At 35.2% G+C, this 27964-nt stretch overlaps 1 long non-coding RNA gene across 1 annotated transcript; it reads right to left on the bottom strand.

The window, feature by feature from the left end:
• Positions 1-270: 270 nt before the first annotated feature.
• On the bottom strand, positions 271-26650 carry LOC140813008 (uncharacterized). The gene is made up of 4 exons (XR_012113810.1): positions 26509-26650; positions 3202-3294; positions 3007-3113; positions 271-552 (listed from the first exon to the last, which is right to left on the bottom strand). It is a non-coding gene; the product is annotated as an uncharacterized lncRNA (long non-coding RNA).
• Positions 26651-27964: the final 1314 nt, after the last annotated feature.

Below are 27964 nucleotides of genomic sequence, written 5' to 3'. Positions count from 1 at the left end.
ATCGATAGCGTGTGCGCGCACGCCACGGATAATATTATCTGCAGCGTTCAACGTACGCTATTAATATTCATATCCACAGTATGAACAAATTCTACATCGTTCGTTTGCAAGCAGATAAAATAAAATTCGTTAAAAAAATCAATCGAATGGACAACAACAATAAACCAAAATTTTACAAAAAATTTAGTGTAGATTTATGTTTAATCAACACAAAACTGATAAAAGCCATTTTTTTCAGTATTTTTTATATGTTGTTTTTTTACTAACCTGTTCTTGCTGATTTTGTTTATTCATACTTTGTAAAAACATGGACCTCATTTCTTGCATTTCTAGCTGATTTTGTAGCATTTGTTGTTGAAGGCTTTGTACCATGGTTTGAAGTTGTTGAACAGTTCCATTTTGTTTCACATAAGCTTCAACTTTCGATGGTGTAACTCCGAAGCTCATTCCGTGCACTCTACCCCGAGCTTCCTTCCCAAACACAAGGCTAATTGCATCATCAGCAACGTTAGTTGTGTTTTGAGATTCAGGTGGACGTGCTTGTATTTTTTTCTGCAAAAAAAAAAAGAGAAAATAAAATAGTTATCTGCAAGAGCCAAGAGATATAATCGGATTAAAATAACTAGTTTGAAGGTTATCATCTCATTAACCCATAAAGCTACATGCTGGTACCACTACAAGAAAAAAAGCAAAAGACAACGGTTTTTCACCTGTTGTCGTAGGTCAAAAAAACCGTTGTTAAAGCCCACGTGGTTAAAGGGTGCGCTCAAAGACAACGGTGAAAAACCGTTGTCGTAGATGTTTAAAGACGACGGTGAAGAACCGTTGTTGTAGCATTGAAGAATTGTTGTCAAACTACATAATTTGCGACGGTTGCATAAAAACCATCGTCAATTATCGCCGGTTAATATATTATTACCGTCGCCAATTAGCAACGGTTAACATCTATTCCGTCGCTATTTAGCGACTGTAATTTACATGATTTTCGTCGCTAATTAGCGACGACTGTACACATGAATTCCGTCGCTAATGTTTTACGTAAAATTAAAAAAAATTTGCTTTTATAATTTAATAAATCATGAAACAGTTCAAAAATTAACACTATCATTTATAATTTAATAACTTACAATTTTACTACAATAATAATATTTATAATCTATAATTTAATAACTTACAATTTTACTACAGTAATAATATTTATAATTGTAACACTTAAAATGGAAGAGAAAATGAAATCACAGGAGAAAGAAACTTATCGTGGGAAGAAAATGATTGAGGGCGGGGGTATTTATAGACCTTTTGGCGACGATTTTTGTTTAAACCGTTGCTATGAGAGATTGTTGTTGCTTAAACTGTCGCTATTAGCGACGGCTAAGCTTAGTTCGTCGCTAATAGCGACGGTTAAGCTTGGTCCGTCGCTAATAGTGAAACGTCGTAATTTTTAAATCAGCAACGGTTTTTACTGTCATTAATTTAAAAGTACGATAGTTTTGTTCAAAACCGTCGCTAAATATAGCGACAGTTGTTCAAAACCGTCGTTAATTTAAAAATGCGACAGTTGTATAAAACCGTCGCTATAAACTGTTGTTAATTTAAATTCGCGACTTTTTAACAATAACCGTCACTAATGTTTGCAACGGTTAATGAAAAATTTGCGACGGTTTCATAGCGACGGTTTTATGAAACCATCGGTATGTTGTTTTAACCAATTTTTTTTAGAAAAATTAGAACAACGACAACGGGTTTTGAACTGTTGTCTTAGTTCTTAAAAAATCAGATGAAAGACAACGGTTTGTGTAAACCGTTGTCTTTAACCCTTAACAGAAACACATATAAAACACGAAAAACACATACATAGACAACATTTTTTAAAAACTGTTATTGTAGCAAAAAAAAAAAAAAACGCTCTTAGACAACGGTTTTTGTCGTAGTCTAAAAAAACACGCTCAAAGACAACGGTTGTTAAAAACCATTGTCGTAGACACATCAAAGACAACGGTTTTTAAAATTAGCGGGTTTTTTTAGACTACGACAACGGTTTTTGTTAAAACCGTTGTTAAAGTAAAAAGACAACGGTTTTAATAAAAACCGTTGTGTTTGGTGTGTTGTTGAATGTGTATTTTCTTGTAGCGTACCTAAATCTGGGCGACAAATACAAAAGCAGCGATAACCAAGGTGAAGATCATGCCATCACTTTCTATAATGCTATACATATAATTATCAGAATCAAGAGAATGTTAAAGGTATGTCAACATAACCAATCAAGATCATGCCCTCACTTTCTATAATGCACATACTGTGTCAATACTTAAACACCAAAAACACTAGCATGGGCTAATCCATTTTGTTTTCATCTCATTATTTCATCCACGACTAAGAATTTCTCAGTGGAGGTCACGTGTAATTGTGAAAGTGCAATGATTGAAGATTAAAAACCTAAATAGTAATAATACATGGTTAACCATATCTATGATGCAATTAACTGTGATAATTACGATATAATTAAGCTACATGGCATGCATGTGTGATTTATTGAACAAAAATCATTGACTCGTGAATCCTTGGATACGCATTTGGATCAATATCCTGAAGATAAATTGAACTCAACACATACAGAGAGATATGAACAAGAATTTTAATAGCTTGATATATTATATAGTGAAATTTAAAACATCATAAAGAAATAGCACAGTTCTCTATAAATGAATATACTTAAATCATAATGGGAATATTGTGTCAATACTTAAACTAACAAAAAGTTCTTTAGAAATGAATATACTTAAATCATCTAGAAATATTCTCCTGCATTTTTCATAAATTGCACATTAAATACTTATTTCCTGATATGTTAACTTTAACAGCTATGTTTGTTATGTGTGGTTATTTCAAACTGCTACGTGTGGGAGACATCAAGCAGTTTTACAGTATTGAGTGGGAGACATCCATTTTCCCAATAACACATTACCTTATACAAGAAAAATGGTGCAAAGTTAATCTAATTATTACCATTTTCTCTCCAACAGCTTGAGTACTAGGCTCTCCATTTTTTTCTTGTGACCTTCAATTCAAACTTGCGATCTCGTAATTTTTGTATCGGACGGGCTTCTCTTTTCCTTTAATATAGAAATATATACAAAATCGTTAGAACATAATTCAAAAGATGTTTATATCACTAATTACATAAATTATAAAAAAAATTACCATAATGTGAGTCAAACGAGCATAATCTCTCCGGCTCATTGTGTGAATGTGATATTGTTTATACCTCATCGCTCTAAATTTTTCACTCTTCTCCTGAGATTAGTTAAAAGCGCACAATCAAACTGTTCAAAATATTAAAACTTACTGTTCTCTTGCCCAACCAAAGTAACACAACCAAAATATGAGGATTCAAAGAAATTCAATACATTATATCTCACGCCCCGAGACCGGGGTTAGTCGACACCGGCGTTATTCAACAATCACATAATTGCTAAACAACAAGTCTCATAGTACAGTATAAATCAAAACCAGTTTATATCATAAATACCATAAAAATAGAATCGTCTTTACAATAGTAACTTTGAAAACGATACAAACGGAAGCGTTTATAACTTGAATTGAAAACTCACAAGAACATATTCTTAATTAAAATTCTTCATGCTTCCACGATCGGTCCAAAAACTGGCGTACGATTCTTCTTTCTCTATTTCTTCTTCTGATTTATCTGGAAGGGTAAAGTAAGGGGTGAGTATTTTGGGAAATACTCAGCAAGTGGGGGGCCGTATCGAGCAAAATATAACAACATGCATAAAATTTCGAAATCACATGACTTGCATAAATCCTTCATAATACATGCATAACATTGACCAGCACTGAGATTCATCTATTTTCTATGGTTTACTGATATCAGTCCCTAATTTTTACTCCTCTAAGGGGGCGAGGCCGTATAGCGGTTATATCCCCCACCGCGTAAGGTTACGTCATGGTTGGGATTCCCACCCATATACAGTCGACTCCTCACAGTGCTCAAAACCGTATGACAAACACAAGAAAGGAGTAGAAGAAGAATTGTACTCGACTATTTTCGAAAACAACATATGCATAAATTCGAAATTTCAACTTTAAAACAAGCCCACTTACCTTAGACTGGAAGAAAACGTGAAGAACTCGGAAAATATAGAAGAATCATGCTTCGAAAACGCAACAGCACCTCTACCGAAAAATCAGCCATCTTGTAAAATTCACTGCGCCTTATTGCACCGTTGGATCGTACTCTAAGTTTTACAGTACGTTCACAATTACGCTAGATAAATTATGAACGGTGGAAATCAGGTTTGGAAGCCGTTTAGTCCGTTGGATTTGGCTGAAATTTGGATATGTTATTCAAAACATATGAAAGCATATTCTGAACGGTTGAGATTGGATTCCGAGCACCCGGGAAAGAGAAAGGAATTTATGAATTTCGACAGAATTTTGATGACTGCAGCAGAATTTTGGAGAACAAAAATTTCGAAAATTCGTTGGAGCACTTGCAATAGAAAATTTCAAAAATTCTTGCTAGAATGAGGGGTGAAATTTTTAAAGGCTTAGGGGATATTTATAGGTGCTAGGTGAGAATCCTACCATAAACCGATTGATATTCCTTCCAAAATTGCGAGATAATTATTCCTTAATTATCGAGATATGTATTCCATATATATTGATATGCTTCATTATTGAGAAAAACTGCCTTGTATATAATATTTTCTTCTAATATTATTGATATTCAGCCTTATTTCGAAATTAATACATGATTTGTACTGAATTTTGATTATTGACTTGAAATTTCCAATACAATGTATTATTTAATATTTTTGAATTTATTATAATTCGAAAATAAATTCTTATGCATGTCTATATTTAATTAATTACATGCCCAAATAGTTGGGTTGAAACGTCTTGCTCATTTTAAAATTCTACCGAACATTTTTTTTTTTTATGCTATGGCCGAAACCATGCCCATATAAAACTATAAAATTCGAAAACATACATTTTTAGAAAAAAAATCATCTCACTGCTGAATAAAATAACAACAGTTAAAATTTATTAAAAGAGTAACCAACCTAAACAATTTACCATTTAAAAATATAAAACGTCCAGCATATAAAAATTTGTCAAAAACCCTCAACGTAATAAATTCATCAATCAACTAAAAACTGTTTAAACGTGTTCCAATAAAATCATATTATCGCGGAAGAATACAAGGTCCTCGGGTTAATGTGCGCCACCAGCTCCGCCCGTTCAGTCATCATCACCTCCAGTCTCTTGATCAAAATACTCACCTGCATCACACACGCCTAGTGAGTCTAAAGACTCAACACACCTGTACCAGAGATAACGAGTACATATACATAGCACACAGCAGTGAAAAATAACATAATTAACATACATTTCATGAGCTTAAAAACGTGAACATAAGCATGTTGTGTAAAATGGTGACGTGTCAAAACATGTCTCATCATGTTATCATATCGTATGCGTAACTTTGACCTGTCAAAACATGGTAATAGCATGTATCATCGTATCAGCATATACGTGTTAAAATCTTATTTTGAATTCCGTTCATTAGCTGTGACTTTCGTGTTATCATGTCATCATGTCATCATGTCAGTCGATGGATCCATTTACGTGTAACCGCGGTACCCGGCGGCGAGAGTCATCAGCGACGGCATTACCCGCCCACTGAGCCCGGGCCTTACATGTCATCGTGTCATCGTGTTAGTCACAACTAAATCACTTCCTTCAAAACGGGTCATCATATTCATCACTCAATAAAAACATGCATATACATAATTTTTCCTTTAAACCAAGCATGCACCGTATTTATCATACTTGCGTAAAAATCGTAAACATGATGCATAAACATTTTAAATATCATAATTTTGTGCTCAGGGCGCTTCCATGACCAAAATCTCACCCCGGGTGCAAAATGACCATTTTGCCCCTAGAAACCCAAAAATTACCGTTTTACCCCCGGACCTCTAAAATTGACCCGAAGCTTACCAAACTCCTTAAATTATTCCAAAACATATTTAAAACCATTCTTAGACGTAACCCGAGCCCATTTCATAACTTAACCGATTCGTTTTAAAACTTAGACCGAGGTCCCGGTTTTAACCCGAATTGAACCGAAACTCAATCAAATTATTCCCAACTTTTTACCATATCTTAAAAACACTTAAAAGGTCCTAAAACCATGTCATTAAACTTTCCAACTCACGGCTGATATTTCCAGAAATGCCCAAACCTCTCGGTCCTATCCTATTTAGCCACCTCATGTATACCTTTCTCCCCAAAACTCACGCCACAAGCTATGCCCGTCGCACCAGCCATGAACCAGCCTACTGTGGACCTAGACCAGACCCCAAGGAACACCCCTGAACCAGGCCACCCGCCCCATGCATGCGGTTGACTCATAAGAACCAAGAAATGACAACAGCCCCCTACCGAGACTACCCTTTCCAACGTGGCTTGATCGTTTGTTCCGACGACACCAGCGTGGTTCGAGCCCTTCCAGACCCCATCTCAGACTCACCAGAGTCTGGTCCAGGGCTGGAGAAGGCCCTCACACAGCTGGTGTAGCAGGAAAGCATGGATCGAACCCACACAAGCCACACACTCGATCGGCACTCACCGACTACAACCGTACCCGATCAGCTGCGCACACCATCACGCAAACCTTAAAAACCATGATCTGGACAGCCCAATACCATCACACTACAGCGGCCCCTTGCACCAAAACCAGAAAACGTGAGCACAAATGAAAAGATAGCATGAACGTGTGAAAACCGAACCCATCTGTTATGTATAGGGCTGGATCGAAACATATCATGCATAAAAACATTCATCAGTATATAATACATGTATGATGCAGAAAGAATGATACAAAGCATGCCTGGATGATTCGATGAACAAAAAAACGAGAAGAGGAGACGCCGGATGAATTTCTTTTGCAAGAACAAGAGCAAACCGATGGAGCCTTCAGCTGAGAGTGATGAAACCGAGGGGGTATTGAATTCTGAATGGGTGTCGGCTGGTTGGGGAGTAAAGGATTAGGTTTAGGGTTAAATTGGAGCTTAGGAGCTTAATTACATAGATAATAATTAGTTAATGGGCCACAAATTGCATTTTAAAAGTTTTACAATGGTTTTAAGCCCAATAAGCTTAAAAGTAGTCCCATTAAGCTCAAACACACTCCCGAAAAATAATTTGTGTTGGAAAGTTTTTGAAAATATTAGCCGAACCCTCAAAAAGTCCTTCGATTCGATAAAATTTGTGCACCGTTAAAATTAAAATCATGCGGATAAAAATACATAATAAATACCAATTCTTGAAAAATACCTTTAAAACATCTTATATTAATTAATAAAAATTAATCTTGTAATAAAAATAATTTTCTTGAAAATTCTCCTGTCCTCGATCGAGTGTGAAATGCATCTTAAAAATCATAGTGCGTGAACTTTTAAAATTTCATGAATTAAATCCTATCATGCAATAATAATACATAAAATGTATAAAAATAATTAAACACAATTTAATAAAATAAACATACATTTTATGCTTTAAAAGAATTTAATAAAATATCAAAGAAATTTAATAATTTGTATGCATGTGGTTCATGTAGATCTTCAAATTTTCAGGACGCTACAATCTTCCCCCCTTAAATTGAATTTCGTCCCCGAAATTCGCATATTCTTAATAATCCACACTTCCGCGGCGCTACTCTGATAAAATAATACATTTTTAAGGTGTCCTTATGTTTCCTCGGTCTCGATTAACTCAACCTTCTAAATCCTCGTTTGCGAAACTCAACTTATAACGACCTACGGTGACTTAGTTCTATTTTACTAAGACCTCAAATTTTGACTTTCTCACAATTCCTCATACTAGAAATGGATGTCAAAACTTATCGCACTTTAATTTTCTTATACTATACCCATAATGTTCATCGACCTATTATATTAGCCTTTATGCAGTTCAACTTAAGGACCCTTAACACCAAAATTACTGATCAACTTCTATACTCGGTAATACACTTAAAAGTTAAACCTTATCTCAATTCCATAAAAATTAGCCTAAGATCCTTGAACATTCCTCATTGGAACGAATATCGCATTCTTACGTATTCTTAATGCTTAATTAATTCTAGCGTCTAAAACTTAATAAATCATCTCATTGTAGCATTAGGCTAACTCTAATAAATCAACTTCGCTTTTAGCCCATAGAGCTCTAGAATCCCCATATCACGATTTTAGATTTCTTACTCGATAAAAACCTTAATATTCATTCCTTGGTAACCTATGCTTAACATAAATAATTCCTTTTTGTTTTTATTCCACCTAAAATTTTTGTATGAACGCCTATCTCATAAACTTAAAAAAATTTCAGCTTACGCAACAGAAGTAGTATTAGTTAGTATAATCCCAACATACATATCCGCTTAGTCACAAGTTTCTTAACGACTTTCAAAATTCCTGAAGACACGGTGTCTACCTTATCTCTTACATTCGTCTAACAAATACCATAGCCATCAGTCATACCAAAAATAATTTTAACCCTGACACATGTATAATTTTTGACTCTTAAGGTTATGATTAAACTTATGCTACATCAAACTTAAATTCCCAAAACTTTGCTAACTCCATGTCTATTCTTATAACTTAGCTAACCGATCAACTTTACCTTAAATTATCATCACTTTAATTTTTAATTTGCCACATTAATTCACTCGCGCTTAAATTTCCAAGTCCAATATTGATTCATTCTACAATGTCCTTGTTTACCATTATTTATAACATTATAACCCAGATATCTAAAGGTTCTAAATATCCTCCAAGCCTAAATCACCGAAAATTCCTATAAATTCTCACTTACTGCTAAACTAGTCCCCCAAATTTCTTAAAATTGCAACGTTACTTCTTAATTTCCTCAAACATTAACCAATTTGTCCTTAATTTCAAGAATTCCGCAATTACTCATAAGTTTTTGGCGTTCTTAATTCCATTTTATATGTTTCTCGTAACATAAAGTTCAATAATTTTAAGCTTATTAGACCCAAAATCATTTCTCATAACCTCGAAATATTACTGGTTTAACCCAAGTGTTCCTCAAAGTTAGGATTTAATCCTCAAAATTTCCAGAATATGCGATGTCGCCCTTAAAGTTCTCAACAATTATATTTTTGGCCCTACAATTCTTCGAAATTTTCATTTTCGTCCACACAAAATTTTCGACTTAGTCTCCTTAAACCTTAAAATTCTCAAAACTAAAAATTTAATCCCAAAGTTTGGTGATTTTGAAAATAGTCTCTTAGAATTTTATTTTTGCACTTAGGTCCTCAATTAATGATTATTACAAGTAGGTCCTCAAAATTCTCAATTCATGCAATTCAATCCTTAGGTCCCATTAGGTAGAGCATGCATCCTAAATAAATTATACGTTTTTATACTTTCAAAGATCGTCGTATTTTTTGAATAATTAATCCTTACATGAAATCCTCAAAATTTAACTCAACTAGTAATCACAAACTATCAATAATTTCTTAGAAAATCTACAAGTCCCGAAAGCATTCATAATTATCAAGTTTAGCTTATGACTCACGAGTAGAACATCAGTACTAATAACCGAAATTAATATAGACAAATCATTACCGACCTCTCCTAACGCCCAATAGCAAAATTCTTATTCATGTCTAATTTCACCACAAAACCAGCATGCATGAAAATCATATAATTTCTTATTTCATATCGTAACATGCATAAACATTTTAAAGCATCTAATCTCAAAACATAACGACAGGTAAACATGTCTCGTAAAACGTATATCATGTAAACAGACAGGTGATATCATTAAAAACATTTAAAACATTTAAACTTACAGACCTGAGGCTTGAAGACTGAGCGACAGAAACTGGCGGTGGCACAACCCTATACAGGAACCTGGCTCTGATACCAACTGAAACGTCTTGCTCATTTTAAAATTCTACCGAACATTTTTTTTTTTATGCTATGGCCGAAACCATGCCCATATAAAACTATAAAATTCGAAAACATACATTTTTAGAAAAAAAATCATCTCACTGCTGAATAAAATAACAACAGTTAAAATTTATTAAAAGAGTAACCAACCTAAACAATTTACCATTTAAAAATATAAAACATCCAGCATATAAAAATTTGTCAAAAACCCTCAACGTAATAAATTCATCAATCAACTAAAAACTGTTTAAACGTGTTCCAATAAAATCATATTATCGCGGAAGAATACAAGGTCCTCGGGTTAATGTGCGCCACCAGCTCCGCCCGTTCAGTCATCATCACCTCCAGTCTCTTGATCAAAATACTCACCTGCATCACACACGCCTAGTGAGTCTAAAGACTCAACACACCTGTACCAGAGATAACGAGTACATATACATAGCACACAGCAGTGAAAAATAACATAATTAACATACATTTCATGAGCTTAAAAACGTGAACATAAGCATGTTGTGTAAAATGGTGACGTGTCAAAACATGTCTCATCATGTTATCATATCGTATGCGTAACTTTGACCTGTCAAAACATGGTAATAGCATGTATCATCGTATCAGCATATACGTGTTAAAATCTTATTTTGAATTCCGTTCATTAGCTGTGACTTTCGTGTTATCATGTCATCATGTCATCATGTCAGTCGATGGATCCATCTACGTGTAACCGCGGTACCCGGCGGCGAGAGTCATCAGCGACGGCATTACCCGCCCACTGAGCCCGGGCCTTACATGTCATCGTGTCATCGTGTTAGTCACAACTAAATCACTTCCTTCAAAACGGGTCATCATATTCATCACTCAATAAAAACATGCATATACATAATTTTTCCTTTAAACCAAGCATGCACCGTATTTATCATACTTGCGTAAAAATCGTAAACATGATGCATAAACATTTTAAATATCATAATTTTGTGCTCAGGGCGCTTCCATGACCAAAATCTCACCCCGGGTGCAAAATGACCATTTTGCCCCTAGAAACCCAAAAATTACCGTTTTACCCCCGGACCTCTAAAATTGACCCGAAGCTTACCAAACTCCTTAAATTATTCCAAAACATATTTAAAACCATTCTTAGACGTAACCCGAGCCCATTTCATAACTTAACCGATTCGTTTTAAAACTTAGACCGAGGTCCCGGTTTTAACCCAAATTGAACCGAAACTCAATCAAATTATTCCCAACTTTTTACCATATCTTAAAAACACTTAAAAGGTCCTAAAACCATGTCATTAAACTTTCCAACTCACGGCTGATATTTCCAGAAATGCCCAAACCTCTCGGTCCTATCCTATTTAACCACCTCATGTATACCTTTCTCCCCAAAACTCACGCCACAAGCTATGCCCGTCGCACCAGCCATGAACCAGCCTACTGTGGACCTAGACCAGACCCCAAGGAACACCCCTGAACCAGGCCACCCGCCCCATGCATGCGGTTGACTCATAAGAACCAAGAAATGACAACAGCCCCCTACCGAGACTACCCTTTCCAACGTGGCTTGATCGTTTGTTCCGACGACACCAGCGTGGTTCGAGCCCTTCCAGACCCCATCTCAGACTCACCAGAGTCTGGTCCAGGGCTGGAGAAGGCCCTCACACAGCTGGTGTAGCAGGAAAGCATGGATCGAACCCACACAAGCCACACACTCGATCGGCACTCACCGACTACAACCGTACCCGATCAGCTGCGCACACCATCACGCAAACCTTAAAAACCATGATCTGGACAGCCCAATACCATCACACTACAGCGGCCCCTTGCACCAAAACCAGAAAACGTGAGCACAAATGAAAAGATAGCATGAACGTGTGAAAACCGAACCCATCTGTTATGTATAGGGCTGGATCGAAACATATCATGCATAAAAACATTCATCAGTATATAATACATGTATGATGCAGAAAGAATGATACAAAGCATGCCTAGATGATTCGATGAACAAAAAAACGAGAAGAGGAGACGCCGGATGAATTTCTTTTGCAAGAACAAGAGCAAACCGATGGAGCCTTCAGCTGAGAGTGATGAAACCGAGGGGGTATTGAATTCTGAATGGGTGTCGGCTGGTTGGGGAGTAAAGGATTAGGTTTAGGGTTAAATTGGAGCTTAGGAGCTTAATTACATAGATAATAATTAGTTAATGGGCCACAAATTGCATTTTAAAAGTTTTACAAGGGTTTTAAGCCCAATAAGCTTAAAAGTAGTCCCATTAAGCTCAAACACACTCCCGAAAAATAATTCGTGTTGGAAAGTTTTTGAAAATATTAGCCGAACCCTCAAAAAGTCCCCCGATTCGATAAAATTTGTGCACCGTTAAAATTAAAATCATGCGGATAAAATACACAATAAATACCAATTCTTGAAAAATACCTTTAAAACATCTTATATTAATTAATAAAAATTAATCTTGTAATAAAAATAATTTTCTTGAAAATTCTCCTGTCCTCGATCGAGTGTGAAATGCATCTTAAAAATCATAGTGCGTGAACTTTTAAAATTTCATGAATTAAATCCTATCATGCAATAATAATACATAAAATGTATAAAAATAATTAAACACAATTTAATAAAATAAACATACATTTTATGCTTTAAAAGAATTTAATAAAATATCAAAGAAATTTAATAATTTGTATGCATGTGGTTCATGTAGATCTTCAAATTTTCAGGACGCTACATGGGTTCTCACATCCCTCCCTCCTTATTGGAAGTTTCGTCCTCGAAACTTGAGTCGGCTTGACCTTGGAAAAGGTAGGGATATTGCTTGCACATTTTCCCTTCAAACTACCATGTAGTTTTCTTGTTCTGTGTGGTTTGACCATTGCACCTTGACGTAGGGAATGATACGTCGTCTCAGTACTTGGTCCTTGGTGTCCATAATATGAATATATACATCTTCATATTTCAGCTCTTCCCCATGTTACATTTGATCATGAACGGTTCAATTTCCATAACATGGCCTGGGTTTGAGGTGTATTTCCTTAGTTTAGACTTGTGGAATACATTATGAATTCTAGACATATCTGGTGGCAATGCTATTCTATAAGCCAATGTGTCAATCTCTCCAGAATATCGAATAGTCCTACGTAATGAGGTTTCACTTTTTCAGCTTTACTGAATCTGATGATTTTTTTAATTAGTGAGACACTTGTATAAGCTTTTTCACTCAATGCGAATTACATTGGTCTCTTTTTAAGATCAGACTTACTCTTTTGTTGGTCTTATGCAGCCTTGAGTCTGTCTCTGATGATGGCCACTTTTCCATTGTCTCTTGGATTAGTTCTAGCCCGGTTATGAATATCTTCTCTATTTTGTCCTAGTACAGTAGTGATCGATACTTTCATCCGTAAAAGGCTTCAAATGGAGTCATTCCAATATTTTTGTGATAACTGTTATTGTAAGCAAACTCTATCAGTGGTAAATGTTTAATTTAATTACTACTGAAGTCTATTGCACATGCCCACATTCTCTAGGGTTTGAATCATTCTCTCTGTTTTGCCATCAGTTTGAGGGTGATGAGCCGTAATAAGAGTAAATGTTGTTCTCATGGCTTCTTGAAAGCTCTACCATAAACGTGACACAGATCTTCTATCCGACATTATGATTGTAGGCACTTTATGTAGCCCTATAATGTTATCCATGTATAGAGTAGCCAACTTGTGAATATTATAATTCCTTCGGACGAGTAGAGAGTACGCAACTTTTATGAGTCTATCTACGATTATACGTACCATGTCGTGACTCTGTATTGACTTTGACAATTCTACAACGAAATCCATGGAGATATGTTCTCATTTCCATTCTAGGATTTTTAACGGTTGCAGTAGTCCTTCCAGTCGTTGATGCTCGACTTTCACTGGTTGGCATACTTATCGTTTAGATATAAACTCGGCGACATCTATTTCCTTCTGCTTCGCCAGAAACTTTCTTTCAAGTCCCTATACATCTTTGTACTGCTTGGATGGATTGAGAATGTTGACTTATGAGCCTCTTACATCACTTCTTATCGAAGATTGTTGATGTCTAGCACACATAATCGTCCTCTCATCCCAAGGATTCTGTCTGGGTCAAGACGAAAATCTGAAAACTTTATTTCCATGACTTGTTCTTTGAACTTCTCTAGTGTCGTGTCTCTACTCTATTTTAACTTGACTGCCTTCTGAAGGCATGGTTGCACGGAGAGTGATGCTAGGGTTATCTTACCCATGTTTTTCCGACTTAAAGCATCGACAACCTTATTTCTCTTTCTGGGGTGATAGCTTATTGTCAAGTCATAGTCCTTGAGTAACTCTATCCACCTTCTTTGCCTCATTTTTTTTTTGAATGAACAAATACTCGATGCTTGGTGGTCTGTGAATATTTCACACTTGGCATCGTAGAGATAGCGTCTTCAAATTTTTAAAGCAAAGATCAGTGCTGCCAACTCGAGATCGTGAGTAGCGTAGGTTTGCTCATGCGACTTCAGTTGACTCGCCTGTCTCGCATGAGTACGCATCTGATATCTTCTTTTGATGCTTTACTGTAGATAAAACCCTTGTCCTCAGTAGATAATACCAACATTGGTATAGATGCTAGCTGCTCCTTTAATGTTTGAAAGCTCTTTCACATCTTTCTCTTCAGTTGAACATAGTTCTTTTGTACGAGTCTCGTCAGTGATACGACTATTGAAAAGAAGCCCTCGATGAATTTCCGCTAATATCCTGGTAATCCAAAGAAGCTTCTAATTTCGGTTGCATTCTTATGTTTCGGCTAATCTAGAATTGCCTCTACTTTCTTAGGTCCACTGATATTCTTATGTTTCGGTAGCTGCTTTACATTGATCAAAAAGATCTTTTATCATTGGAAGAATATATTTATTCTTGATTGTGATCTTGTTGAGTTCTCTATAATCCATAAATAATCTCATACTTCTATATTTCTTCCTCACAAATAGGACTCTAGCTCCCCAGGGGGATGCACTTGGCCAAATCTGCTTTTTGTCTAACAATTTTTGAAGTTGTTCTTTTAGCTCATTGAGTTCATCTGGAGCTATTTGGTACAGTGCATTGGAGATTGGTGAATCATCAAGTACCAAATTTATCTCAAAATAAACTTCATAGTCTAAGATCATTCCAAGAAACATTTCTAGAAAAACGTTCAAAAATTCTCGTATTTCTGGAATATCTTCCAAATTCAGCTCATCTAATTCTTGAGCTCATCTACTTCTGGCACTTTATTTGCCACTGTTAGGTAAATTTCTTAGCCCAATATAATGGCTTTCCAAGTCTGGAAAACAGAAAAAATGTAATTTTGTTCCTTGGCATTGCCATCGTACCCGATTTCTTCTTGGTTCGGGGTTCAGAGTTTGATTCTTACTCTGACAATATACTTTTACACGGTTCTTAAATAACCAATTCATCCCTAGGATGGCGTCGAAATCTACTGAAGTGAGTTAAATCAAGTCGGCACTAAACATATGCAAATTGATACTAATTTTATCTTATCCTGAAATTATCCTGATTACTATCACAAAAATTAAAACCCATATAGAATATTGAAACTTAACTCAGTATTGGTCTATAGCTTATTGACTTAAATCCCGAAAATTATAACCTAGTCGTTACCTCAAATAATTATTCTTTTACTAAATCTTACTTTCATGAAGATCACGAGCCTATCACGCTCTAAAACAAAGGAGTTCATCGAATGTCATTCTCTTTGAATCATTCTTAGTACCATAAAAGTCAACTTATTGTACTATACTTTCCTTGATACCCATCAATATCTCATAACTTACTTATTTTTTTTTTTTTTACGTAAGGTCGTAGCCTACTTGTGATCCCAAATAATATAAATTCCTTAACCTGATGATATTTTCTCACGAGATATTCCAATGTCCTACATATTTAAAGTTAGCGCTTAATATTCTTAATAACCCAAACATATTGCTCACACAATTAATTATCGACACAAAATCAACTTCTATGGTACAGTACCCAAAACTTATGATATAATCCTTATATCAACTTTTCTCATATTAGTTTTCATAAATAACTTATAATCCTCGAGTCAATTTTTTTTCCCTTAAATCAGAAACTTAAGTCAACTTATCTCTTAGATATATTCCCAAAATAAATAAAAATACCAATTGTCTTCATAATAAAATTTCAAAAAAAATCGACAAGTAGTTCAAGAAACACGTTGAACGAAATTTTCGAGAAAGTTTCCAAAAGTAGAAAGTTTGGACATTGACCCATGGATAGAAAGAATACGTCGAGAGGATTCTAGAACAGTCGACGGAATTAAATTCTGAGTTTCCTATGAAAAGGTTGGAATTCTACGAAACTTTCCTAAAATAGCAAAAAACACGATTTCGGAGGTCCAGATGAAGGAATTTCTCGTTTTCGGACCACGCCTCACAACAAAGTTGTGGTATTAATCGTTGGTCGTTCCGAAGGGGACTGCATCAGCCTTTCGCCATAATCTGATAATTTTTTTCTTCCCAACTAGATTATGAACCTGGAGGCTCTGATACCACTTAAATGTCAAGTCCCGAGACCGGGGTTAGTCGAGACCGGCGTTATTCAACAATCACATAATTGCTAAACAACAAGCCTCGTAGTACAGTATAAACCAAAACCAGTTTATATCATAAATACCATAAAAATAGAATCGTCTTTACAATAGTAACTCTGAAAACGATACAAATATGCGGAAGCGTTTATAACTTGAATTGAAAACTCACAAGAACATATTCTTAATTAAAATTCTTCATGCGTCCACTATCAGTCCAAAAACTGGCATACGATTCTTCTTTCTCTATTTCTTCTTCTGATTTATCTGGGAGGGTAGAGTAAGGGGTGAGTATTTTGGGAAATACTCAGCAAGTAGGGGGCCGTATCGAGCACAATATAACAACATGCATAAAATTTCGAAATCACATGACTTGCATAACATCCTTCATAACACATGCATAACATTGACCAGGACTGAGATTCATCTACTTTCTATGGTTTACTGATATCAGTCTCTAATTTTTACTCCTCTAAGGGGGCGAGGCCGTATAGCGGTTATATCCCCCACCGCGTAAGGGTACGTCATTGTAAAGGCCCGAAAATTTGTACTTGAAAATTTGCGGAAAATTAAAAATTTTCTTTTAAAATAATTAAAATGTCTCAATCATAAGTTAAACTGACAAAATGTTTGATATTCAAAATAGCAGCGGAAGAAATCTAATGTTTGCAAAATAATGACTTAAAAATAATTCAGCAACATAAACACTTGATTTGAATTAAAAATAATAAATGCTGAAATGAGGTCCTCGGGTTCCACTACTGCCGACCCAAGCCAGCTCACTGGTCCCCGCCCTCGGCCCCGACCTCATCAGTACCTACAAAAATCAAGTCTAGTGAGCCTAAAGACTCAGGATGCATATATCGTAAATAACGAGTAAATAATATAGTAAAATTTGCATGGGAGTAAAATTATCATGTCATGGGGCATAATCGTGAAAATAATTTATCAAGGGCAATTATAATACGTGCATAACTGAACTGAAAATCATAGTGAAAATGTTGCTCCTCGGAGCCCTGTACTGAAATAGCATGTTATAATTTTCTATTGAGATTATGGTTTTGGCAGCGCCCTGAGCACAAATCATGATATTTTTAAATGTTCATGCATCACGTTTACGATTTTTACGCTATTATAATAATTATGGTGCATGCTTGGTTTAAAGGAAATAAGAGAGAAAAAGTGAGAAAGTGAAGAGCACTTCCTCTCCGCCGCGCTGATTATATCTTCTTTCACTCTTCAATCAAGTCATATAGGTATTTTTAAATATCGCAAGTACATGGTTTTAATGCAAGAAGATCAAAATTATTCATATTTAATGATGTTATCTAATTATATTACGTGCAAAAATATTCATTTTGAGATTTATGCGATATTGCTTGTGGTCACTTTACTATCAGTATTAAATCCGGTCCCCAGTATCGGTCCGGTCACCAGTTGCCGGTTAGTTCAGTTTTTTCACCCAGTAATGTGGCAGTAGTCTGATCAGACGTAAATCCGATCCCCAGTATCGGTCAGCTCAGTTCAGTTCAGTTCAGTTCAGTTCAGGGACCACTTGCATAGACCATAATCTCACCAGAAAATTTATTACAAGTTATTTCAGTACAGGGCTCCAAGGAGCAAACATTTTTACCATGAGTTTTTCAGTTCAGCTATGCACGTATTATAATTGCTCATGATAAATTATTTTCACGATTGTGCCTCATGACATGATATTTTATCCCATGCAAATTTTACTATATTATTTACTCGTTATTTACAATATATGCATGTTGAGTCTTTAGACTCACTAGACTTGATTGTTGTAGGTACTGATGATGTCGGGACAGAGGGCGGGGACCAGTGAGCTAGCTCGAGTCGGCAGTAGTGGCACCCGAGGACCTCAGTTTCAGCACTTGCCATTTTTTTATGCCCAAATATTTTATCAGTTGTTGAATACTTTAACTTGTTATTTTGGCAAGTAATAATTTCTTCCACTGCTATTTTGAAACGTTAAACATTTTATCAGTTTTTGGTATGAATGAGGCACTCCATTTATTTAAAAGAAAAATTTTAAATTTCCTTCAAATTTTCAAAGTAAGGATTTTCAGGCCTTTATAGTTGGTATCAGAGCCTATGTTTTTGTAAAGAGTTACACTACTACTGACCACGAGGAGCTCACGAAGCCACGTCTTAGGTCTTTAAGTTTTACATTTCAGCATTTTATTTAAAGCATGAATTATTTTAACAGCATGCCTCCATGAAATATTTTACATTCAGATTCTTTAATTATTTCAGTGTTTATTTAAAATAAATTATGGAATTATGCATGTTAGTTACGTATGGGTTTTTATGGAACAGTATGCCTACTAGATGTCTTGTTTAGCGCGCGAGGGATGATGAGCACCGTCATGAGGACGGTGATCATCAGAGGTAGGTAAGAAATGCACCTCCACCCCCACCGGACATAAATAAGAATTTTGCTATTGGGCTTTAGGAGAGGTTGTAAAATATTTGATTATATTAATTTTTGGGTTAGTAGTGCTGATGTTCTACTTATGGGCCATAAGTTAAACTTAAAAATTATGAATGTTTTCGGGACTTGTACAATTTGCAAGAAAGTAATGATGGTTCATGGTTTCTAGTTGAATTAAATTTTGAGGATTCCATGTAAGGATTAATGATTCGAAGACTACGACGATTCTTGGGAAGTATGAAATTGTAGAAATTATTTCGGATGCATGCTCTACGTAGTTGGATTTAGGGATTGAATTGCATAAAGTAAGAATTTTAAGGATCCAGTTGTAATAACCCATAATTTGAGGACCTAGGTGCAAAACAAAATTCTAAGGGACTATTTTTGAATTTACCAAATTTTGGGATTTAATTTTGAGTTCGAGAATTTAAAAGTTTAATGAGGTAAAGATGGAAAAATTTTATGGGGACAATGATGCAAATCTCGAAGAGTTGTAGGGGTCAGATTGTAACTTTCAAAATTTTAAGGATTAAATGCGAACTTTTGAGGAATTGAAATTTTAAGTATTTATAGAAATGTAAGACGTGTTATGGGAATTAATTTTGGGTTTAATAAACTTAAGGCTATTGAACCTTATGATGCAGGAAATCTATAAAATGAAATTGGGAATACTGAGGACTCATGGGTAATTTTGGAATTTTCGAGATTTAGGGAAAAAAAAATTTGGACGATATTCGAGGAAATTAAGATTTAATTTTACAATTTTAAGAAACTTGAGAACTTATTTAGTAGTAAGTGAGAATTGAACGGTTCAAATGATATGAATTTTCTGTTATTTAGTCTCGAAGGAGATATAGAATATTTAGATATTTGGGTTATAATGAAAGATAACCAAGGACATTGTAGGATGAATCAATCTTAGGCGTGAAAATTTAAGCGTTAGTGAAATAATGTTGTGGCAAATTAAGAATTTGAAGTGATGACAATTTAATGTGAAGTTGATCAGTTAGTTAAGTTATAAGAGTAGACATTGAGCTAATAAAATTTTTGGAACTTAATTTTGTAACGACCATGGGCTATCCCGATCTTCGGCTCCCTCGGGGGCCTTGACCCATCTTGGGTTCCCACTGGGGCCTTTTCCTCATGACATGATATTTTATCCCATGCATATTTTACTTCAGATTTTACTCGTTACCTGCGATATATGCATGCTGAGTCTTTAGGCTCACTAGACTTGATTGTTGTAGGTACTGATGAGGCCAGGGCCGAGGGCGGGGACCAGTGAGCCAGCTTGGGTCGGCAGTAGTGGCACCCGAGGACCTCAGTCCAGCATTTGTTATTTTATTCCGCAAACAATTTTATAGTCGTTGGATAAATTTTAAATTGTTGTTGTTGGCAAACTTTATTTTTCCGCTGCTATTATTTTAAACACTGAATTTGATTCATCAGTCGATTTTATGAATGAGGTCATTTAAGTTCTTTTAAAAAAAAGAAAATTTTTAATTTTCCACAATTTTTCAAGCAAGGAGTTCTAGGACCTTTACAATTTTGGTGTATCATAAGTTTTAATCATGATCTTAGGAGTTAAACTTATACCTTTGTTGGAATTTGATTATCTAGAAAGTTGGGTATGATTGATGGTTAGGTTATTTGATAGACGCATGTAAGAATTGAGGTAGACACCTTGTCTTGAGGAATTTTTGTAAGTCATGAAGAAACTTGAGAATAAGTGAATATGTGCGTTGGAATTATGTTATCCAACACTATTTGAGTTGCGTAAGTTTGAATTTCAAATTTAGGGGATATGCGTTCATACGAAAATTTTGGGTGAAATGAAAACAAAAGGGAATTATTAGTTGTATTCAACATAAGTTACCACTGGTCGAATGTTAAGATTTTTATCGAGTAAGAAATCTAAAACCTTGATATGGGGATTCTAGAACTCTACGGGTTATAAGTAAAGTTGATTTATTAAAATTATTCTAAGGCTACCATGGGATGACTTAATAAGTTTTATACGCTAGCAGGTACTAAGCATTGAGGATACGTAAGAATGCGACATTCGTTTCAATGAGGAAAGTCCAAGGGCCTTAGGCCTCAACTATATTGTAATTGGGAAGAAAATGGTTTAAGCATGTAATTGGGACTTGAAGGGCTTTAAAATATAGGTAGAAGTTTGATATTGTATAAATGGGTTTTATAAATTATCACTACTCGAAATTTAAGATTTGCGACAATTTAATATTTGGGATGTACTTGTAAATAATTAAGTTATGTAAGTTTGGTGCCATAAGATAAAGATTCGATTCAGGATTTTAAGCTAATACTATTATGAGGTTGAAATAAGGTATAACCTCTAAGCGTTCTACTGAGAATAGAAGTCGATCAGTAAATTCTGGTACAAAGGTTTCTTAAGTCGATCAGTAAATTCTGGTATAATAGGTCGATGAAGGTTATGAATATAGTATAAGAAAAGTAAGGTGCAATAAGTTTAGACATCCGTCTCTAGTATGAGAAACTGCGAGATAAGTCATAATTCGGGGCTATAGTTGAATAAAACTAAGTCATCATAAGTTGTTTTAAGTTGCGATTCACAAACGAGGATTTCGATAGAAAAATTTATTTAGGATTGAGGAGACGTAAGGACAGCTTAATATTTATCTTATCAGAGTAGCGCATCGGAAGCGTGGATTATTAGGATTCTAGAATTAAGAGTCTAAACTTTTTGTTTATCAAGGATAAGCGAATTTCGAGGACAAAATTTCTTTTAAGGGGGGAAGGGTTGTAGAACCCGTAAATCAGACTACGTAGAAGCCATGCATAATTCTAGTATTTTAAATTAAAATGATTTTTATCGTATGACTATTTAAATTCTTTTCTTTAAATTTATTTATTTTACTTGTTATCTTTTCAGTTAATAAGTGAGGCCGGACCGGAGATGGAGTATTGAGATAAGTTAATAAAGACTTATTTAAGAAGTGGTAATTTAGTATGTTAGTAAATATATTTTAAAAAGTTGGCATTCATGCAAGTTATTAAACTTCTTTAGTATTTTATTTAATTGTTTTAAAGCATTAAATGCATGTTTATTTCATTAATTTATGTTTAATTATTTTTATGCATTTTATGCATAATTCATGCATGATAGGATTTGTTTCATTAAATTTTAAAAGTTCGTGTATTAAGATTTTTAAGTTGCATTCGATTGAGTAACGAAGACCGGAGAATTTTCAGGAAAATTATTTTTATTTCTCGAATTATTTTTATAAATTAAGTTAAAGCATTTTTAAGTGTATTTTTGAAAAATGGGAATTTTTGGATATTTCTACCCGTAAATTTTATTTTTTTATCGGTACGCAAATTTTATCGAACCGAGGGACCTTTTAATGGTTTGGTTATTATTTTCAAAATCTTTTCAACTCGAAATATTTTTCGGGAGTGGATTTGAGCTTAATGGACCTAATTTTAATTTTATAGGATTTAATTGTCTTTTAATCTTTTAATTAAACAATTTAGGCCCATAAATTATTTTGTTATCTATATAATTAAGCCCTTAATCACCATTTACCCTAAACCTAAACTCCCTAAACAGCCGACACCCCTCCCTCAAACGTCCTCTCTCGGTTTCTGAAACCAGCAGCTGAAAGGCTTCGGTTCCCTTCTTGCTTGCTAAAGAAAACTTCATCGGGGTCTCCATTTGCATCGTTCGTGTCTTCAAATCATCAAAGGCAAGCATTGTATTATTCTTTACGCATCATGCACGTATTATATACTGATGAAGGTGTTATTACATTCAAATGTTCGATCTACCATTGTACACGAAGGGTTTTAGAGTCACATACAATTTCCTTGCATTCTTGTTAGTGCTCACGCTTTCTGAAATTTTTGCGCGAAAGGGGGCTGCTGCTTCGAGTCTTAAGAATCTGTGGATGTCGAGAGGGGTGGGGATTAGCATCTGGAGACGAAGCTTGATAGGGCCAGGTGTGAATTCTTGAGGGCTGTTCGGAGTATGTGCGAGTGGTGAGGGTGATAGTGGGTTCGATCGGTGTAGGGTGGTTTCGGTTGTGCATGGGCTCGAACCCAGCCATGTCTCAGTACTGGTAAGATCTGGATGATGTTAGGAGCAAGCCATAGGTGCTTGATCGAGGGAGAAGCTCGGTCCTTGGAGGCTTGGCTCGATCGAGCGAAGTTGTGAGGGGAGCGAGCAATCCCTGCTTGTATCTCGTTCAGCGGCTTTTTGTTTGAGTTAGGAATAGTTTAGAAATGTCATTAGGTCTTAAAAGAAGAGTGTTTAGAGGCTGGACAGTTGGTGTGTTGTAATGGGATTGAAAAGAATAGAGGTGGCCGAGAGTTTGTCTCTTTTGGAACTTTCAGCCGCAGGTATTGGAGTGGTTATTAGAGTATTAGGGGCCTTTTAGTGTTTTTAAGATATGGTAAACGTTGGAGAAAATTTGGGCACAATTTTGAGTCGATTCGGGTTAAAACTAGGACTCGGTCCAATTTTTAAAACGAATAGATTAAGTTGGTTTTTGGGCTCGAGTTTATGTTTAGGAAAGCTTCAAAAAAATGTTTTGGGATACCTTAAGGAGTATGGTAAGTTTCAGGTCAATTTTAGAGGTTCAGGGTTGAAACGAGAATTTTGGGTTTCAAGGGGTAAAATGGTCATTTGCACCCGGGGTGAGATTTTGGTCTTGGCAGCGCCCTGAGCACAAATCATGATATTTTTAAATGTTCATGCATCATGTTTACGATTTTTACGCTATTATAATAATTATGGTGCATGCTTGGTTTAAAGGAATTAAGAGAGAAAAAGTGAGAAAGTGAAGAGCACTCCGTCTCTGTCGCGCCGCGTCGTTATTTCGTTTGTTTTCTGTCAAAACAAACCAAGGCATGTTTATATCTTCTTTCACTCTTCAATCAAGTCATATATGTATTTTTAAATATCGCAAGTACATGGTTTTAATGCAAGAAGATCGAAATTGTTCATATTTAATGATGTTATCTAATTATGTTACGTGCAAAAATATTTATTTTGAGATTTATGCGATATTGTTTGTGGTCACTTTACTATCAGTATTAAATCCGGTCCCCAGTATCGGTTCGGTCACCAGTTACCGGTTAGTTCAGTTGTTTCACCCAGTACTGTGGCAGTAGTCTGATCAGACGTAAATCCGATCCCCTGTATCGGTCAGCTTAGTTCAGTTCAGTTCAGGGACCACTTGCATAGACCATAATCTCACCAGAAAATTTATTACAAGTTATTTCAGTACAGGGCTCCAAGGAGCAAACATTTTTACCATGAGTTTTTCAGTTCAGCTATGCACGTATTATAATTGCTCATGATAAATTATTTTCACGATTGTTCCTCATGACATGATATTTTATCACATTCAAAATTTACTATATTATTTACTCGTTATTTACGATATATGCATGTTGAGTCTTTAGACTCACTAGACTTGATTGTTGTAGGTACTGATGATGTCGGGACCGAGGGCGGGGACCAGTGAGCTAGCTTGGGTCGGCAGTAGTGGCATCCGAGGACCTAAGTTTCAGCACTTGCCATTTTTTTTATGCCCAAATATTTTATCAGTTGTTGAATACTTTAACTTGTTATTTTGGCAAGTAATAATTTCTTCTGCTGCTATTTTGAAACGTTAAACATTTTATCAGTTTTTGGTATGAATGAGGCACTCCATTTATTTAAAAGAAAATTTTAAATTTCCCGCAAATTTTCAAGTAAGGATTTTCAGGCCTTTATAGTCATGGTTGGAATTCCCACCCATATACAGTCGACTCCTCACAGTGCTCAAAACCGTATGACAAACACAAGAAAGGAGTAGAAGAAGAATTGTACTCGACTATTTTCGAAAACAACATATGCATAAATTCGAAATTTCAACTTTAAAACAAGCTCACTTACCTTAGACTGGAAGAAAACGTGAGAACTCGAAAAACATAGAAGAATCATGCTTCGAAAACGCAACAGCACCTCTACCGAAAAATCAGTCATCTTGTAAAATTCACTGCGCCTTATTGCACCATTGGATCGTACTCTAAGTTTTACAGTACGTTCACAATCACGCTAAATAAATTATGAACGGTGGAAATCGGGTTTGGAAGTCGTTTAGGCCGTTGGATTTGGCTGAAATTTGGATATGTTATTCAAAACATATGAAAGCATATTCTAAACGTTTGGATCGGATTCCGAGCACCCGAGAGAGAGAAACAAATTTCTGAATTTCGACAGAATTTTGATGACTGCAGCAGAATTTTGGAGAACAAAAATTTCGAAAATTCTTTGGAGCACTTGCGAGAGAAATTTCGAAAATTTCTTGCTAGAATGAGGGGTGAAATATTTAAAGGCTTAGGGGATATTTATAGGTGCTATGTGAGTATCCTTCCATAAACTGATTGATTTTCCTTCCAAAATTGCGAGATAATTATTCCTTAATTATCGAGATATGTATTCCATATTTATTGATATGCTTCTTTGTTGAGAAAAACTGACTTGTATGTAATATTTTCTTCCAATTTGATTGATATTCAGCCTTATTTCGAAATTAATACATGATTTGTACTGAATCATGATTATTGAATTGAAATTTCCAATACGTTGTATTATTTAATATTTTCGAATTTATTCTAACTCGAAAATAAATTCTTATACATGTCTATATTTAATTTATTACATGCCCAAATAGTTGGGTTCTCACATTATAAATCAAATCCTCCTGATTAATAATCTGAAAAATCGACATATATTATAGAGGGAGAGTCAATCCCTGTCTTGCAGAATAGATATTTTTGGTTGTCTTGCAAAACTTCTTCTCCAATTCCCAATGCACATCCAATATCAAAGTGATGGATTCTTCCCCGATCACAGTCGCAATCTGATCAAGAAGAAATGCTCACATGCACGAGAACACTACTGGAGGGGAGAGTAATCAGACCGCAGCATGAACAAGCCTTGAAATGCCCGTAGATTATTAACGGGTGTCCAATCATTCAATGGCACAACTAGGGATTAAATTGTTCCTTTACTATGAAATAATGAAACCGAAAAAAGCAACTCAAGAAGCAACTTTTAAAAAGAAAACTAACTATTATTGCATAGTCCCTCTGTCATATCACCTTATAAGAACACATAAATAAATCCCACAAGATCTTTCAACTCCTTTTCTTTTCTCATTTTTCAATTTAGCTTATGCAGCATTCTTGGATTCTAATCCAAGCTTGTGGCTTATTAATGCGCCTTTATGTTCATAGCAACTAAATGAAGATGTCTAAACAACCATTACATCCAAACACACACCTAAACTACTGACAAAGTGGTCTCGTGGGGGCAACATCACCATACATTAGCCACAAATATCTAAATAGCACCAACAAGTTGAAAGGCAAAATGTATTAAGTGACCATAAAAGATTCTAGAAAAATTCTCACTTGAAAGTTAGGTGATAATGTCCTCTGTACAAACAAGTCCCACTGATTTTGGTCCATAAATTCAGTCTTCAACAGATTGAGATCTCGTGAAGCCGGTCGACTTGTATTAGCTTCTCATATAAGTATTTGCAATTTAGATTTCATATCGCGCCACAATTTCGCCAAATTTCCAAAAATTGATTTCTTTTCACAATCCTCAACGTTGTAAGTCAGTTGTACATTAACTAACAAGAAAATATGTCTATATTTTGTTATGAAAATGGAAATGAAAAATTAAGTAACTAAATATATTAACTGGAGATAGTTCCACATCCTATCCTTCACATCTTCGCTTATGTCATTCTATCCATTTAATGTATAAGGCACAAATTCTTTTATCATGCAACTTAGGAAAGAAGCGTACTTCGCTGAATTATCTCCAACCGGCTGTCCAAAATCATTACGCTCCAGTTCTTTACAGTTGTCTTGGCCACTAACCATTTTCATCTTTGATGCACCCCGTCCTTTTTTCTTATTTGTTTTCTTATCATCAATTGGTTCTTTACCATGCAAATCATGTGATGAATTAGCTGAATTGTTGGAATCCATTCTCGATAACCTATTAGATATATTTTCCTATAAAATGGAAAAACGATACATTGAAATGTACTAGTATGCTTTAGAAAATAAAACAAGATTTAAAATAGAAAACAATATCACCGGAATTTCATCTACAGATCCTTTGCTATGTTTTTTGACCATTTTGCTCATCTTTTGAATGTTATTTAATGACATGATAAACATGTAATATGACATGATGCATCAATGAAAATAAACAATCAAACAAGTATATTAAACAATAAATAAATAGTTACGTAACTTTAGAAAAAAATGTTTCAATCAAAACAAATAACTATAAAATCTCTCCCTGAAAATTTATGTCATGTATCAGTCACATCGATTCCCTCACACTCATTCCTTGAGTATGTTTCTTTCTCAGTAATGTTGATCTCAATTAGGGACACATCAAGAGGTGTTGATGACGTATAAGCATCTTCTTCAAGTATATTCATGTTATTAATACCCCGAAGAGGCGCTTTTAGCAACACATACCAATTTGTTTCATCAATGTCCCTGGAATAGTATACTTTCTTTGCTTGTGATTCTAAAATGAAAGGATCACTTTCAAAAGTTTTTAGTCCTTGGTGTAAGTTGACCAGTGTAAAACCATCTTCAACTTTGATACCAGTTCCAGGATTGGCCCAATCACACCTAAAAACAGGCACTTTGAAAGAATAGTAGTCTAGCAAAACAATATCCCGTATAACCCCATAGTATGATAGTATTTCACTGTATGTGAATTATCATTAGCATTAGATTAACAAACAATGTCGGCTTCAATTGAAACACCACTGTCTTGTGTCGACCTTCCAACATCAATTGTGTGGAACCGTTGTCCATTTACATTACAATATAT

Source organism: Primulina eburnea, chromosome 14, assembly GCF_022965805.1.
Source record: "Primulina eburnea isolate SZY01 chromosome 14, ASM2296580v1, whole genome shotgun sequence".
Classification (NCBI taxonomy): Eukaryota; Viridiplantae; Streptophyta; class Magnoliopsida; order Lamiales; family Gesneriaceae; genus Primulina; species Primulina eburnea.
Note: the sequence above shows the minus strand (reverse complement) of the source record. Positions and strands in the feature narration are given on the sequence as shown.